This window comes from Anolis sagrei, chromosome 8 (genome assembly GCF_037176765.1).
Source record: "Anolis sagrei isolate rAnoSag1 chromosome 8, rAnoSag1.mat, whole genome shotgun sequence".
NCBI classification, from domain to species: Eukaryota; Metazoa; Chordata; class Lepidosauria; order Squamata; family Dactyloidae; genus Anolis; species Anolis sagrei.
The window spans coordinates 9754285-9767263 of record NC_090028.1 but is presented as its reverse complement, the minus strand read 5'-3'; the positions used below and the strand labels follow the sequence as shown (position 1 = coordinate 9767263).

Sequence of the window (12979 nt, the reverse complement as noted above, 5' to 3'; positions counted from 1 at the left end):
CTCTAGGCTTTGCTGTCTCCTCATGATGTGGCCAAAGTACTTCAACTTTGTCTCTAGTATCTTTCCTTCCAGTGAGCAATCGGGCTTTATTTCCTGGAGGATGGACTGGTTGGATCTTCTCGCAGTCCAAGGCACTCTCAGCACTTTCCTCCAACACCACAGCTCAAAAGCATCGATCTTCCTTCGCTCAGCCTTCCCTAAGGTCCAGCTCTCACATCCGTAGGTGACTACAGGGAAGACCATGGCTTTGACTAGGCGGATCTTTGTTGCCAGTCTGATGTCTCTGCTCTTTACTATTTTATCAAGACTGGACATTGCTCTCCTCCCAAGAAGTAAGCGTCTTCTGATTTCCTGACTACAGTCTGCCTCTGCAGTAATCTTTGCCCCTAGAAATACAAAGTCTGTCATGGGGGGGGGGGGGGCAAAGATTACTGCAGATGCAGACTGTAGCCAGGAAATCAGAAGACGCTTACTTCTTGGGAGGAGAGCAATGTCCAGTCTTGATAAAATAGTGAAACACACAGCCAACAATAGTATGCCAACGGTTCCAACTATAAGGCCTCAGGAAGTTTGATGTAAACAAAGATTCAACTTCAGAAAGGCAGATTGGACTAAATTCTCAGTCATATCAGATGACATGATCATATCGGTCGTACCAATCCCTGAGGAATCCTTCCTTCTTTAGGCGATCCCTCATTGTCCGAGTAGGAGAGTCTTCCAAGATCAGTGTACTGGCGGTGGGTCCTTAGGTGACTGTGGAGCCCTATTCTTGATCTGCATCTTCTCCCACAGTGAAGGCATTGATTACCAAGTGGAAGGCGGTTCCAGTCGGGGTTGGCTTGATGCACCTTCCTCTTGGCACGTTTCTCTCTTTCTCCCTCCATTCGTGCCTCTTCAAATTCTACAGCACTGTTGGTCACAGCTGACTTCCAGCTGGAGCGCTCAAGTGCCAGGGCTTCCCAGTTCTCAGTGTCTATGCCAGAGTTTTTAACATTGGCTTTGAGCCCATCTTTAAATCTCTTTTCCTGTCCTTCCAACATTCCGTTTTCCATTCTTGAGTTCGAAGTAGAGCAACTTCTTTTGGAGATGGTGGTCGGGCATCCAGACAACGTGGCCAGTCCAGCGGAGTTGATGGCAGAGGACCATCGCTTCAATGCTTGATGGTCTTTGCTTCTTCCAGCACGCTGATGTTTGTCCGCCTGTCTTCCCAAGAGATTTGCAGGATTTTCCGGAGGCAGCGCCGATGGAATCGTTCCAGGAGTTGCATGTGGCTTCTGTAGACAGTCCACGTTCTGCCTCACCCCCTACCAACCCCAGAGATCCCTCCGTTCTGAGGACCAAGATTTGTTGGAAATTCCCAATGTCAAGACCTTGCGTCTAACAGCAACCAGACGTAGAGCCTTTACAGCAGTGACACCATCACTCTGGAATACTCTACCACCTGAAGTCTGTGCCTTGCGGGACTTATCAGCTTTCTGCAGGGCATGTAAGACAAGTTTCGACAGGCCTTTGATCTTTGATATTGCTGTTTTTAAATTGTTTTGAATTGTTTTAAATTGTGTTAGATTTTAGCCTGTTCTTGTAAGCTGCTCCGAGCCCCAGGGGAGTGGCGGCATATAAGTTTGAATAATAAGTAAATAAAATAAACAAAATATAGCAGGGTTGGGGGGACAATAGCTTTATAAACAAGCACCTTGGTCTCCCTACGGATGTCCCGGTCCTCAAACACTCTCTGCTTCATTCGGAAAAATGCCGCACTCGCAGAGCTCAGGCGGTGTTGTATTTCAGTGTCGATGTTGATTTTGGTGTAGAGGTGGCTGCCAAGGTAGCGGAAATGATCAACATTTTCTAATGTTACACCATTAAGCTGTATTTCTGGCTCTGGAGAGGGATTAGCTGGTGACTGCTGGAAGAACACTTCTTGTTTTCTCGATATTCAGTGGTCCTTATAGAGATTCCTCAGGAGAGAGAGAGACAAGGTGATTTCGTATGCCCATACCACCGAGAACTTGCCACTATTTATTATGATCCACACAGCCAAAGGCTTTAGAATAGTCAATAACACAGAAATAGATGTTTTTCTGAAACTTCCTGCCTTTCTCCATTACCCAGCATCTGGATATTGGCAATTGGGTCTCTCGTTCCTCTGCCTTTTCTAAACCCAGTTTGTACATCTGGCAACTCTCTCTCCATGTCTTGCTGGAGTCTCCCTTGCAGGATCTTGAGCATTACCTTATTATCATGAGAAATAAGGGCCACTGTACGAAAGTTTGAGCAGTCCTTAGCATTTCCATTTTTTGGTATGAGGATGTCAGTTGATTTTTTCCAGTCTGGTGGCCATTTTTGTGTTTTCCATATTTGCTGGCATATGGCATGCATCACCTTGACGGCATCACCTTTCAAGGCGATTATCCCTATATGCATGACAAAATATAATGCTTGTATCAATGTCATATCACGGGAATTAATCTCTTCCTGGTTGTGTCCAGATGGTGCTCATTGGCTTTATCGCTCCATTTTAACCCAAGTTTGAATGGAATAGTACTTATTGCAGAACAGGGAGTTACTCGGAAGTAAACAGACCAACTCCACAATGTCCTTACTTGTTGACTAATTGTTCTACCTACATTTCCCTGTGTAAGCCTTTAAAAAGTAGCTTTATTCAACATTGGGCATTCATATCAAACAGCCAACATGTTGTATAATCGTATTGTCCTCTCCATCCTCCTTCCTATGGGATTTCTGGTCCTCTGGTTTGGACCATTGCATGCTGATGATGGTAAGAGCACCATTTTTTGTTAGCTTTGAATGCCTCTGTTTAACATTTGTCTCCCTTGCAAAATAGTCGAGAATGGAATAGAAAAGGGAAAATGGAATATCGTGCTAGGTTGATGGCAAAAACGGGTTGTCATTCAGCTCTGACCTGTGAAATCAAATCTACAGTCCCCATTTTATGCAGTTGGCCATGTTTTACGACAGTTCTCACCATAGGTTATTGGGTACTCTTTTAAACTTTAATTATTGGGTACTCTTTTAAACTTTAATTATAATCTATATATATAAAAATGCTCTGTCTGTAATGAGTACCTTAAAAACAAAAAAACTACAAGGCCAAATGACCCCAAATTTGGCAACAAAACTCCCCACAATCCAACGACAGTTCTCACCATAGGTTATTGGGTACTGTTTTGAGCTTGAATTATATATATATATATATATATATGCTCTGTCCATAACGAGTACCTTAAAAACAAAAAAAACTGCGAGGCCAAATGATCCCAAATTTGGCAACAAAATTCCTCACAATCCAAGAAGTGACCATCACTGAAAAAACCCACAAAACACCTTATTTATTTATTTATTTATTTATTTACAGCTTTTATATTCCGCCCTTCTCCTCACCCCGCAGGGGACTCAGGGCGGATTACAGTGTACACATATATGGCAAACATTCAATGCCAATTTTTGACATACAAACATATACAGACATACACAGAGGCTATTTAACTTTTTCTAGCCACCAGGGGAGCTGTCGCTTTCATCGTCCATCTGCGACGCTGATGAAGCACTTCCGCATTCCCCGCATGCTTCCCCGCCGGAATGCTTTGCTGGAGTCTTCCTTATGGTCTCATAAATCAGTTAATTTAGCCTCCCCACACTTTAAAGTGGTATCTTATTTTCCTACTTGACAGATGCAACTGTCTTTCGGGTTGCAAAGGTCGACAACAGGCTACACAAAATTGGTTGGAAACCCACTCCAACCCAGGCTGGCTTCGAACTCATGACCTTTTTGGTCAGAGTGATCTTAATGCAGCTGACACTCAGCCAGCTGCGCCACAATCTCGGTGCTTTAATTTCAAAAAAGGAAGAAGACAACACACCTCCCCTGCCCGCCTCCCCCTCACGCTGAGGACACGGAATGAGGGTTCCAAAGCAGCAGCGGCAATGGTTGCTGCTCCCTGCATGTCTCTCGGCCCCAAACTAACACTAAGGCAAGGGATGAAAGGGCCGAGGCTGAGGAGAAGGAGGAGGAGGAGGAGGAGGGAGATTGGGGAGGAAAGGAAGAAAGAGGGAGGTGGGCCACACTCTGTGCACACACTCTGACTCTCTGTCTCCCACACACACACTCCCACAACACAAGGGAAGGAGGAAGTTGCCTTAATGGGGGTAATAGGGACACACAAAACTGACATTGCTTGGAAAGGAGCCCCAAAGAACATCTAGCCCAACCTCATTTGGCAGTAAAGGAAGACAGCATCAAAGCCCTCACAACAGATGGCCAATCAGTTGGAAGGGAGCTCTAAAGGCCATCCAGTCTAACCCCCTCCCTTCCTCCCTTTTTCTACTTTCCTTCCTTCTCCTTCCTTTACTTCTTTCCCTCCCTCCCTTCCCCTCCTTCCTCCCTTCCTTTCCTTTTCTCCCTCCCTCCTCCCTCCCTTCCTTTCTTTCCTTCCCTCTCTTTCCTTTCCTTCCCTCCCTTCCCTTCCTCCCTTTCCTCCCTTTCCTTCCTTTTTCTCCTCCCCTCGCCAGCTTCATCCTCCTTTATTAAATCTACAGCGTAGATGCACCCAAAGTCACCCCTTCCACACTGCCAGGAGAACGGATTTAAAAACCCCAAAAATGCACCACACACACATAGGTAAAGGTAAAGGTTTTCCCCTGACATTAAGTCCAGTCATGTCCGACTCTGGGGTGTGGTGCTCATCTCCATTTCTAAGCCGAAGAGCCAGCATTGTCCAGAGACACCTCCAAGGTCATGTGGCCAGCATGACCGCATGGAGCGCCGTTACCTTCCTGCTGGAGCGGTACCTATTGATCTACTCACATTTGCATGTTTTCGAACTGCTAGGTTGCCAGAAGCTAGGGCTGACAGCGGAAGCTCACGCCGCTCCCTGGAATCGAACCTGCGACCTTTTGGTCAACAAGCTCAGCAGCTCAGTGCTTTAACCCACTGCGCCACCGCCCCCCCCCCCCACACACACACACATATATATATATATATATATATATATATATATATATATATACACATACACATACACTCATATACATATATACATGCACACATACATATACATACATATATATATATATATACACACCCAAGCACACACAAATACACACACACATACATCTACATACACACACATATATACATATACACATGCACACTTACATACATATATAAACACAAATATACATATAGGCAAGCACACACATATACACAATATACATATATACATATAAACACACAAATATATACACACACATATATACACATCTACACAAACACATATGCACACACACACATGCAAACACACATATATACACAGATACACAAATATATACACACATATACACACACACAAAACACATATATACAGACTGGGCCACAGCAATGCGTGGCAGGGGACGGCTAGTATGTTATATTAAGATTAAGCCCATTGCAGAAGCCTCATAAACCTAGCTGGAATCTTTGGTTTATAATGTACAGATGCTAGCATTACACAAATGGAAAACACCATCTTCAATGGTTCGCCTACACTGTAGAATTAATGCATAGACCAGTGGTTCTCAACCTGTGGGTTCCCAAATGTTTTGGCCTTCAACTTCCAGAAATCCTAATAGCTGGTAAACTGGCTGGGATTTCTGGGAGTTGTAGGCCAAAACACCTGGGGACCCACAGGTTGAGAACCACTGGCATAGACACCACTTTGACTGTCATGGCTTAGTACTAAGAAGTCCTGGGATTTGTAGTTTTAGTGAGCACCAGGGCCCTTTGGCAGAGTAAATACCTTGTCAGACTAAAACTCTCCAAATTCCATGGCATTGTGCCATGGCAGTTACAGTAGTGTCAAACTGCAGTAATTGTACCTGTTGACGGAAGTCATAAAATAATATTAAAAGGTATATTCCTTCAATTTGTCTTCTAATGTATGCCAGCCGTATGAATTTCATAGGGTTTTCTGTGGGAAGAATTACTCCGGGGGAGTTTGACGTTACCCTCCTCCCGAATATAGGCTGCTGCACTTGGTATTCCTTGGCAGTCTTCCACATCAAATGAGTTCTGGTGCCATCAAGGTATTTAAATGCTGTAAGTCACAGAATAGCACCCTCAAACATGCAGAATAATCACAGGATGTCTTAAACCTACACCGGTTGATAAACTCTACAAGCTAGTTGGCACTCCCCCCCCCCCCCCCGATGTGCGACGGGAAGTTGCTGCTAAATGTGAGATAAATTTATTTATTTATTTATTTGGGGTGCTTCTACCCCGCCCTTCTCAACCCCCTAGGGGGGGACTCAGGGCGGCTTACAAAAGGCACAATTCGAAGCCTGACAATTCATAAAATACAACATACAAATTACAATATATCATCAACAGTGATAACTAATTGAAACAATCAAACAATACAGTCGCAGCAATAAAATCATATTGTGGCCAATGTTCGTCGATTCATAAATCCATGATCCGTCTAGCATCGTCATTGTCCTTTCCTACTCTGGTCGTCATTGTCTTTTGTCCAACTGCCAGCTTACCCGAAGGCCTGGTCCCACATCCAGGTTTTTAACTTCCTTCTGAAGGAGAGGAGGGATGTTGATGACCTAATCTCCCCGGGAAGTGTATTCCACAGGCGAGGGGCCACCACCGAGAAGGCCCTGTCCCTCGTCCCCCAACAGTCTCACTTGTGATAAAGGTGAGGCCGAGAGCAGGGCCTCCCCAGAAGATCTTAAATTCCGAGGTGGGACATAGAAGGAGATACGTTCGGACAGGTACACTGGGCCGGAACCATAAAGGGTTTTGTAGGTCAAAACCAGCACTTTGAATTGTGCTCGGAACTGGATTGGCAGCCAGTGGAGCTGACATAACAGAGGGGTGGTATGCTCCCTGTATGACACTCCGGTGAGTAATCTGGCCGCCGCCCGTTGGACTAATTGAAGTTTCCGAACAGTCTTCAAAAGCAACCCCACATAGAGCGTGTTGCAGTAATCTATTCGGGATGTAACAAGAGCGTGGACCACCGTGGCCATATCCGACTTCCCAAGGTACGGGGTTGAACACTGTGAAAGCCACCCAAAGCAGGTGAATACAACATTGAACGAAACATTCAGAATAATCACAGGATGTCTTAAACCTACACCTTTTGATAGATATTAAAAGCTAGCATTGCCTCCCCCCCGATGTGCAATGGGAAGTTGCTGTCAGCTGTGAGAGAAATAAGGTTGAAGACTGTGAAAGCCACCCACTGCATAGCTATCAGCCTCCTCCCAGTAGACTCAAATCAAGGAAAAGCTTTATGAGAACTACCACTTCTCTTGGCACCCCCCAGCAACAGCAAGAGTACCCCTCTGGGCAGCTAAACCAGGAAATCCCAACTGGATGGCCCCCCACAAGCGAGGGTCTTCCTCCAGGGGCAAACCAAGAATGGGCAACTTGGAAGTCCCTGAACAGACTCAGAAGCAGAGTGGGCAGATCAAAAGGCAACCTGGCAAAATGGCACTACCTAAAGGAATCCCATACCTTGTGTGACTGTGAAGCAGAACAGACAACTCTGTTGCAACTCAGAGTAAACTTCACCTTGCTTCCAAACACCACCACACAAGAGCTGTAGTTTTATAGTTTATTGAGGAAAAAATCCAAGTCAAAATAAAGAATAAGCATTGCAAAGTTCCAAACATTTAGGTTAAATGCAGAATATAGTTCCAAAGATCTTCAGGTAAAAACAAGAGACAGAACCTTATAGGCAAAGTTCAAAACAGAGTCCAAGGTACAAGCAATAAAACAATTGCCCCAAGAATCACAATGCAAGAAATCCCAAGCATGCTGCTTTCCAGGCTAAGGTTATTCCATGAAGCTTTCAGGCTAATAAGCTACATTGAACTGACGCTTTCCCTTAGTTTGCAAGAAGCCTAAATAGCTTTCTAACATGAAAACATTATGCTCTCACCAACATGAAAGCATTGTGATGACCTTGGCCCGAGCTGGCTTCCCGTCTGCCGGCCAAGTGAGAACTCCTGACCCTCAAATCGAGACGAGCCTGCCGGGTCAGTTCACTATCAAGGCTTTCTGCACTTTCAGTATCAGCGTGAGAAGGAGGCAAAAGTCTCTCCACCTGTTCGCCTATCTCCTTCATTAAAATTCTTTTCTTCTGAGAACCACTGTGTTGTTGACTCTCCACTGTCTGTGGGAGCCTCAGAAAAAGACCTAGAAGCAGGCCCAGAGATCTGAGGCACAGAAAAAGAGCCAGGAATCTGAATCCCATCATCCTCATAATCAGGGAACATCTCAGCCACAACATACTCCACATCTGTATGCTTGTCCACTATGCCCTGCCTCATGTACCAAGGAAGAATTGTTGGAGGCTACAGACAATGCTGTTGCTGTCGCCCGTTTTTGGTCAAAAGATATTTAGCCACCTACACTCCTTCTATTTTTATAAGTTTTATACTAACTTGCTTTTGATACGAAATAAATAAATCCCATACTCTTCCACTCTCTGAAGAAGGCTGTTGTGCATGGTAATTTACATGGAAATAAATTATTTAGACGTGAAGGTGCCGTCATATTCCTTTCCCCTTTCCTCTTCTCGTGAGATGCAGTTTTCTACTGCTGTAATCGACTGTTGAACTTGTCCAAGTTGTGGCTTTCCTTTCTCTGCTTTCTAGACCAGTCCTATTTGTACAGATGCACACTTCCGAAAAAAAATGGACGTTGCAGAGGATCCTTTCTTCGTTATTACTTTAACTTCGAAATTAAGAAATGTGAGAAATTCCTTTATGGTGGCTGCGGAGGCAATGAAAATAACTTTTTAAGACAGCATGAGTGCATTTCAATGTGTGAAGGTAAGAAAAAAATTAATAATCCCCAGGTTTTGTTGTTCATGGCTAAAGGTCTCTATCATGGCCTACGTTGCATAATATTATGCATATTTACGAACTCAGACAGGGTGAAATCAGTGTCCTAGGATGCCTCGCAACTCCAGGAATTTTTGGTAGACACTGATTATCTAGATCCGGCGCAGTCTGGCTTTAGGCCGAGACATGGTACTGAGACAGCCTTGGTCGCCTTAGGTGGTTATCTAAGCCGGGAGCTGGACGGGGGGAGTGTGTCCCTATTATTATTATTATTATTATTATTATTATTTAGGGCTTTTATATTGCGTCCTTTCTCAACCTCCACAGAGGGACTCAGGATGGCTAACAAAGTGGCACCCCATGGAGCCCACATCAAAACATAAATATACAATTAATAATAATATAATAATAATAATAATAATAATAATAATAATAATAATAATAACACTTTATTTGTACCCCGCTACCATCTCCCCAAGGGACTCGGTGCGGCTTACATGAGGCCAAGCCCAAATACAACAATACAAGCAATAAAACAACAATACGAATAATTAAAATAAAAACATAGACAATAAAATATACAACATTATCAATAAGACAGCACACAATTAAAAACAGTGGGAAGGCCAAATGTAGAATTAAAATTGGAAGTGATGCTGGGACACGGACGAAAAGGAGATAGTGGTGTTTGTGGAAGGGCATACGAGCAGACCTAAAGAAATGTAAAGTGTTTTGGAGGACAAAGTGTTATGGGATCATTATTCCGGGAAGGCACACTGGAACAGCCACGTCTTCAAGCTCCTCCTGAAGACTGCCAGAGTTGGGGCTTGTCTGATGTCTTTAGGGAGTGAGTTCCAGAGTTGAGGGGCCACCACCGAAAAAGCCCTCTCTCTCATCCCCACCAATCGCGCCTCCGGATGATCGAAGGGATCTTGTGGGTTTGTATATGGAGATGCGGTCACGCAGGTAGGCAGGTCCCAAACCATTCAGGACTTTGTAGGTAAGAACCTGCACCTTGAATTGGGTCCGGTAGATGAATGGCAGCCAGTGGAGCTCCTTGAACAGGAGGGAGGACCACTCCCTGTAAGGAGCCCCAGTCAACAACCTGGCTGCCACCCGTTGGATCATCTGGAATTTCCGGGCCGTTTTCAAGGGCAGCCCCACGTAGAGTGCATTGCAGTAATCCAGTCTAGAGGTGACTAAGGCGTGGACCACTTTGGCCAGATCCGCCTTCCCGAGGTACGGTCGCAGTTGGTGCACGAGTCTTAGTTGTGCAAAGGCCCTCCCGGCCACCACCGACGCCTGAGCCTCAAACATAAGTGAAGAATCCAGGAGGACTCCCAAACTGGGGACCTGTGACTTCAGGGGGAGTGCAACCCCGTCCAGCACAGGTTGCCACCCTATACCCCGGTCTGGTTTACGATCGACCAGGAGGACCTCTGTCTTGTCAGGATTAATCTTCAGCTTGTTCGTCCTCATCCAGATAGACACAGCGGTCAGGCACTCATCTAGCACTCGAGGGGCTTCCTTGGAATTCGGTGGAAAAGAGTAGTAGAGTTGTGTGTCATCTGCATAGAGATTAATAATAGCAATGTAATAACAACAATATAAAACAGTATAAAACCGTATAAACAATATAAAAACAATATAAAAACAGACAACAAATAGTCAGCAGTCACCAATTTAAATCATTATCCAAGGGCAGTCCATCAGCTCTAAATAAGTCAACCCGTCAGTAGGTCAGCCTATTCTCCAAAGGCCTGATCCCATAGCCAGGATTTTACTTGTTTCTGGAAGGTCAAGAGGCTGGGAGGAGATCTAATTTCACTCGGGAGGGAGGTCCATAGCCTGGGGGCCACCACAGAAAAGGCTCTGTCCCTTGTCCCCGCCAGACGCGATTGTGACAATGGGGGGGACAATGAGCAGGGTCTCCTCAGATGATCTTAGGAACTTAGGTGGATCGTAGCAGGAGATACGTTTGGACAAGAAAACTGGGCCAGAACCGTTAGAGTAAAATAATGAAAATGTAATAATAATAATAATAATAATAATAATTAAAATAATAAATGTAATAATAGGGTAAAATACTGTAAATGCAATAATAATAGAGCAAAATAATAAATAGAATAATAATAGAGAAAAATAATGTAAATATAATAATAATAGAGTTTTTTTTTTTTTGTAATGTCAGGAGCGACTTGAGAAACTGCAAGTCGCTTCTGGTGTGAGAGAATTGGCCGTTTGCAAGGACGTTGCCCAGGGGACGCCCAGATGATTTGATGTTTTTATCATCTGCATGAGGAGCTGGAACTGATAGAGGGAGCTCATCCGCCTCTCCCCGGATTTGAACCTGCGACCTGTCGGTCTTCAGTCCTGCCGGCACAGGGCTTTAACCCACTGCGCCACCGGGGGCTCCATAATAATAGAGTAAAAATAATAAATTATAGGCTTGGGCAATCCATGGTTCTAAATGGTTCTAAAGTACTTATAAAACTAAAGTTCTGGTGATGAAAATTTCAAAACTTTAACAAAACTCTCAAAATTTCATTATAAATGGCAGTTCCTAATTGGTTCTGTCATAAAAATCGCCAATAATGAAATAATAATTACATTTTGAAAGTTTTGTTAGAGTTCTGAAATTTTCACCACCAGAACTTTAGTTTTGTAAGTATTTTAGAACCATTTAGAACCATGGATTGCCCAAGCCTAATAAATTACTCTGTTATTACTATTATTTTATTACATTTATTAATAATAGAGTAAAAATAATAAATGTAATAAAATAATACTAATAACAGAGTAAAAGAATAAATACTAAATAATAATAAGAATAAATAACAAATAATAAATTACTCTGTTATTAGTATTATTTCATTACATTTATTAATAATAGAGTAAAAATAATAAATGTAATAAAATAATACTAATAACAGAGTAAAAATAAATAACCTTGACTCGAGTATAAGCCGAGGGGAGCTTTTTCAGCCTAAAAAAGGGGCTGAAAAACTAGGCTTATACTTGAGTATATACAGTAATAATAAATTTCAACCCCCACATGACTAGAAATTACTGCTTTCAGCCAGTTACTGCAATACTCTCACTCTGTGCCTCACCTTCAGATGTAACTGTAAACAATTATCCATTCTTCCCTCAGGTCTCCCTCTGAAACCAGATGATGATACTGACTTCAATTTTCAATTTGTGGAAGAATAGTGCATCCATCCTGATATTCAGTCTCCTTTGGAAGAGATAATGCAGGATATGAATGCTATTGTTACTACAACTACTACGAGTATTAGTCTTAATCGCAATGTCCTGCATGGTTTTCATTCTAAACACAGTAGATATGATTGCTAATAAACCCACCTGTTCTAAAGCATTCATGGATTTTTCATCCTGATCATTCTTATACCCAAACCGTTTTCTCCCCCCTCCCCCCCCCCCCCCATATCTGATGAACAAAAGAATCTTCACCACAATTCCTATTGTTTAGAGAAATATATTATCCTTACTTAGGCGATCCCTCGTTGTCCAAGGATGATGGTCCTCCAAAATCGGTGTCCTGGTAGTGGGTCCGTAGGTATCTGTGGAGCCCTATTCTTGCTCTGCATCTTCTCCCGCAGTGAGGGCATTGGTTTCCAGGTGGGAGGCGGTCCCGGTCGGGGATGGCTTGACACGCCTTCCTCTTGTCACGTTCCTCTCTTTCGTCCTCCATTCGTGCCTCTTCAAATTCTACAGCACTGCTGGTCACAGCTGACCTCCAACTGGAGTGCTCAAGGGCCAGGGCTTCCCAGTTCTCAGTGTCTATGCCAGAGTTTTTAATGTTGGTTTTGAGCCCATCTTTCAGTCTCTTTTCCTGTCCTCCAGCATTCCGTTTTCCATTCTTGAGTTCGGAATAGAGCAACTGCTTTGGGAAACAGTGGTTGGGCATCTGGATAACATGGCCGGTCCAGCGGAGTTGATGGCGGAGGACCATCGCTTCAATGCTGGTGGTCTTTGCTTCTTCCAGCACGCTGATGTTTGTCTGCCTGTCTTCCCAAGAGATTTGCAGGATTTTCCGGAGGCAGCGCTGATGGAATCGTTCCAGGAGTTGCATGTGACGTCTGTAGGCTGTCCACATCTC

At 43.9% G+C, this 12979-nt stretch overlaps 1 protein-coding gene across 1 annotated transcript in view; it reads left to right on the top strand.

The window, feature by feature from the left end:
* DUS2 (dihydrouridine synthase 2) overlaps positions 1–12979 on the top strand; it is a 92937-nt gene that overhangs the window by 19993 nt on the left and 59965 nt on the right. The window lies entirely within an intron of this gene.